Genomic DNA, 5,415 nt, shown 5'->3' on the forward strand with positions numbered 1-5,415 from the left:
GGATTAAATACAGCCACATGCAGACAGAGAGCATATTCATTATGTTTCTAATAAGAAAAACACAAAAATGAATACTATAGTAGTTGACAGTGGGCTTAGTCCTTTCCTTTGTCCAAGAAGCGTCCTAATGTATATAAAATCTGAAATAATTGCTATGTACATCCTTCCAGGTGGTACCGATTACTAAATTTAATTTGACCAAAATGTGGGACAACAGCAGGATCAAAACAAAGCCATTTTGACATTTTTAGCTATTTTGTTGCTAAAACATTCAGGCCATTTGAATGAAAACCATTGTTTTTTTAAATGCAATGATGATGATCAATGTTTTGCATTTCCAATTATTTTATTTGATTGTTGCGCAATCGATGCATCAATTTGAATAGATGAATCATGACACCACACTTAAAACCATATATTTTTAGCAAATAGTCATTTAAAAACATTACCATAAATTGTGCTCGGATGGATTTTTCGGTTTACGTTAGAAATTAATTCATTCTTTTTCTGAACCGCTTTATCCTTACTAGGGTAGCAGGGGGTGCTGGAGCCTATCCCAGCTGACTTCGGGCCAGAGGCGGGGGACACCCTGTATCGTAGATGGACAACCATTCACACTCACACCCATACCTAGGGGCAATTTAGAGTGTCCAATCAGCTCCAATCAGCCTACCATACATGTTTCTGGAATGTGTGAGGAAACCGGAGTACCCGGAGAAAACCCACGCAGGCCCGGGAGAACATGCAAACTCCACACAGTTGGATCGACCTGAATTTGAACCCAGGACCCCAGAGCCCTGAGGCCGACGTGCTAACCACTCGAGCTGCTCCATCTTAGAAACCATTTTCTGTTATTCTTCCAAGGCCAAGCTAATTTCCAGGAGCATCACAAACTTACAGTAAGACCAAGCAATTCCTCCCTCAAATAGTATTGTGTGTCAATTGCAGAGCTCATTTTTTCCAGAACTCCTGTTGCTGTAACCAAATGAGCGTCACAGAAGCTTCCTCGAGAGAATTCAAGTGTGGGCGCTCATTTTGTTATGTGAAAACAGTCGAGAATGTTGTGTGATATGACATGCCACAGCATGAGAACAAGTCTCTGGCAGGACTGCTTCTAAATAATTCTACTTCCACATCCCCGAGTAGGTTCACAAAAGCAATTTTAAAAGTGGAAGTGACTCGTCCTGAAGCCGCAGGGTCCGGATGGCCGTGGAAACAAGCGGCACATTGAAGCCAGCCAGGCCCAGTGTATCAGCCTGACAGGCAGACCGAACCACTATACGGAAGAACAAAAGCCTCCAGTCCAAAGCCATACTGCCAATTAGCAGGAATTTGAGCCCCTTCCCACCAATCTCCATTTGAGGCTTTTCACTGAATGGCATTCATTGGATTCCAAGACGCATTAGGAAAGGCCAAAATATGCGTCTTGCAACTGAGAAACGCTCAACCCCACATTTGAGGTTGTGTTTGCCTGCTGTCAAAATGCTGTAATTCTATCAGAAAATACAAAAATAACTGCTATGATAATCTGCGGAGGATTAGACTAATGCGCTACTGAAAAGCGGATGGAAGCATGACCCATGTTGATTGAAAATGTATTGACGCTCCTCTGATATGTGTCACTGAGAAAAAGAAGTGAAAAAAAATGAATAAAATACCTTTTCATATTCCAAGAGGATTACCGGGAGGAAAACAAGCCAGAGTTTCAGGGCGGGTTAACTTCAGAAAGCTTTTAAATGCATGTGGCGTTCCCAAGTCGCTAAACCAGGTCGGTTTGTTGCGGACACGGCCGTCCTTCCTCAAATTACAGGGTGCGCGATTTACGTACGCCGACGTCTGGGCGAACCTCGTTGTTTCCATTAGCGCCACATTAAAGGCAACACTTTGTCCTTGGAGTCACGCTCCATGGAAGAGGGACTAATCCTGGCTGCATGACAACAGATGATTTAAGGCAGCCTCTCCCAAATTTATAGGCATGAATCTGTCAGAAGAGAAAACTACGTTGCTCCGCTAAAGAGTTTAGTTTCAATCGGAAAATATGCTTGAGTGTGCCTGTGGGATTTTTTTTTCTTTTTCTAAATGAAATGTCACAAGTCAGTGTTCATTCTGAAGGGAGAGAATTTGTTGAATGGGTTTGTTCCTCCACATCTAACTTTAGAAAATATGCTTTTGTCAACCTTGTTTTGTCAACTGGGAACAAAAGAAGGCCTTCCCTTAAACTTGATTTCACGTGGGCCGGACCATTTTAGATATAATATTTAGATTTTTTTTAAATAAATGGATTAAAAGCCCTGAATTAAAAGCCCTGAATATTCCATTTTTTATAGATCTAAAACAATGTTTATTTTAGCTTTATATATATATATATATATATATATATATATATATATATATATATATATATATATTTTTTTTTAGATTTTACAAAATGATTTTTGAACTAAAAACACAGAAAAAAATGATTTAAAAATTACAATTATTGATTTAAAAGGGGGGAAATCAGGAAATTTAATATACATCTATACTCTTCATTTTAATTTGATCCTAAAACAGAAAGTCGGCACTCATGATTTACTTTCCTGGGCCACACAAAATGATGTGGCGGGCCAGATTTGGCCCCCAGGCCACCACTTTGACACATGGGCCTTAAACTGTTCCCAAAAACGTGAATTTGGAGAATTTGTCCTTCTTGCCGATATCAAGAATGTTGTCCCCAACTGATAGCTGAAGATATTTGCAGACATTCTTAAAGGCTCTCATTTCATACTTCTAAAAGTAGTTTTCTATGCTGAAACTTTTCAGGTTGAACAATTCTTTTTTTTCCCCGCCCAGAAAACCAGTTAACCTTAAAATTGTTTGGATTGTGTTATTTTCCCCTTTCGGGAAAACATGTCATTTAAAATAACTCATTTAATAGGGTGAAACTACTGCTTTAATGTGAGTGTTTATTTCACATAATAGCACAAGAATATTGTGTTATTTTTCTCTCGCTTTAAAGTGAATATTCTTGTGAAAGTTTATACTTTTTTTTTTAATAAACTTAAAAACCTAAATTACAAAACAGGCAAAGGTGTGCAAAGTTTATTTTGTTCTCTTGCTGAGATTTGCACAATTGTAAAACAAAACAATATAAAATGACAGAGAGGATTTACTGGGCTTGATCTTTAGCTCAATGGTAAATAAATTAATTATGTATACGCAGTTTTTCTTTAGGGCACAGTATTTTCTACGAGATTTTCTCAAGCTAAACATTTGTGGTTTCAACCCTGCTAAGAAATCCAGCATATACTGGTTTCGGTACCAAGGCCAATACCAACACACAAATAAACCCAGAAGGGGCCTTGAAGTACTTGCCTGCTAAGAAATCCAGGATATGCGGGGTTCTGTATGAGCAAGACTGGTATCAAAACACAGTATAAAGTACCTAAAACCAAATTTCTGCTGGATTTATTTGATATAAATCCATAATATACCAGTTTCTGCACCAGCAAGACTACCATCAAAATACAGAATAAAGTAAATCCATCAAGATTGTGCTGGATTTATTTGCATTTTGGAATTGGTTTTACTGGTACTCCTAAAAAATCCAGAATATGCTGGTTTCTGTACCAGTAAAACTAGTATCAAAACACAGTAAATCAACCCATCAAGGTTTATTTGTTTTTTGGTATTGCTTTGGTTCTGAAACCAACATATGCTGGATTTCTTATCAACCATTTGCTCAAAAGTCTACTTGGGGTCAAGATCAAACCCCCCTGATACCATAAATACAGGTGGTCTTGGGTTTTAATTTGAAGTTCTCTTCCTGTGACGGAACGTAACCCGTAATTTAAGAAGTCGGAAGGTATTTGCCTCGTGTGTCACTAAAGCATGATGCTATCCTAAAGTCATAATTAGCGTGATATCTCAATTATACTCCTTTTCCATGCCACAGATTAGGAAAAAAACCACTCTGACAGGGGAAAAATACAAATCTGGCAGTAATTTATCGTCCCATCTGTTGACGTAAATGTTACGTAACGCCAAAACGTCGTATGTAGGTAAACGGAGGACCCCCTGTGGGGACGCATATGGCAACGCATCACGTTACAGTAAATTTGAAATATAATGCAGGGATTTGTGTCCATTTTTTGACGCAGTGATGATCTGTAGTGAAGTGAGCAGATTCGAACACGAGCAAGTTTACTCACCCAAGCCACTCGTGGAGGTATGTGGTGGTCCTTTCTGCTTCCGGTCACGTCTTCAAATCAAAACATGAACGCACGCGATTAGAAATGAGAGATACAGAGGCCCAAAAACGTCCTCGCTCCTCAAAATTTGTCTTTTTTTGGGGAGGGGGAGAAGGGTTGGGAAGGGGGGTAATGTACAACAACAGCTACTCCCCGTGCCACGATTGAAAGTCGACAAGGGGGCGCCGGTGGGTTGAAGTCATAGCGCAAAGGAAGATCCCAGATGGCGTAATAATTTTCACGCAGTCAAAAGAAAACAAAATTAGGTTCCAAATATAAAGAGTTTGGTGAAAAGCCGTCGGCGTGTCAGCCAGGGAAGAGCCAGTTCCGTCCAAAACACCGGGATGTGTCAGAGTAAGGGGAGAAAGGGGCGTGGTTTCAGAGGAGTACTGAGCACTGATTGGTGGAGTCTCTCATGCATAATTTAACCCCAGATTGCGTTTAATGACGGCCGTCAGGGAGGATGGAGACCCCCAGACCGGGACCACCTAGAATTAGGATAATTTAATGATATAAACTTGGTACATTTCTGATTGCATTGTGGTAAGAATATTTTTGTCAGTGAGTAGTTGAGACTGTGTTCCATTTAAATAATTAATTTGAATTAAAAAGAAATAAAGGGGAAAATCTTCTAAAATATTGTTTATGGATGGAGTTTTTACTAGGAAGGTGTTGTACTCTTAAATACTGCAATCATGAACAATGCTGCCACCTGCTGTTCAGTGGTAGTACCAACAGCAAAAGACTTTTTTATGTTATTTATGAGTTCTTCGGGGACCAATTCAGACCCAGTCATAAGGGTCCTTGAATCCAAGATGATGGAGCCCAAGTTGAACTTGATTCAAGACAAAACATCTGCTATTTTTCATATTTTTCTGTAGCTACGCATGCTCCAAATCCCTGCACGGCATGTTCTTGGAAAATGCTGTTAAGGTTGCCCTGCGATTGGCTGGTGACCAGGTGGCCAGGTGTGTCTTACCTAATGACCATTATAAAGAATAAATGTATCTCTTCACAAAGTGAATGCAAAAGATAAGGCAACATAATGTAAAAAATCGAATGTAGTGCTTCTTCGAGTAAATGCCATTTTTTTAACAATTAAAACATAATTATCCCAAATAATCAGAAAAGTGAAGTAGGGTTTCCATCTAAATATAGGGTTCTAAAGCAGGGTCTAAAACCAAGG

General features: G+C 39.3%; 1 protein-coding gene across 4 annotated transcripts in view; it reads right to left on the reverse strand.

Moving 5' to 3' along the window:
• src (v-src avian sarcoma (Schmidt-Ruppin A-2) viral oncogene homolog) overlaps positions 1 to 4,601 on the reverse strand; it is a 28,123-nt gene extending 23,522 nt beyond the window's left edge. For 3 of the 4 annotated variants that reach the window (XM_077611025.1, XM_077611009.1, XM_077611016.1), the window contains exon 1: positions 4,191 to 4,600. The gene's annotated coding sequence lies outside the window, so the exon portion shown is untranslated. Of the gene's footprint in view, positions 1 to 4,190 lie in introns of all 4 variants that reach the window. The other variant, XM_077611000.1, reaches the window with a different exon arrangement.
• Positions 4,602 to 5,415: the final 814 nt, after the last annotated feature.

Source organism: Stigmatopora argus, chromosome 1 (assembly GCF_051989625.1).
Source record: "Stigmatopora argus isolate UIUO_Sarg chromosome 1, RoL_Sarg_1.0, whole genome shotgun sequence".
NCBI lineage: Eukaryota > Metazoa > Chordata > Actinopteri > Syngnathiformes > Syngnathidae > Stigmatopora > Stigmatopora argus.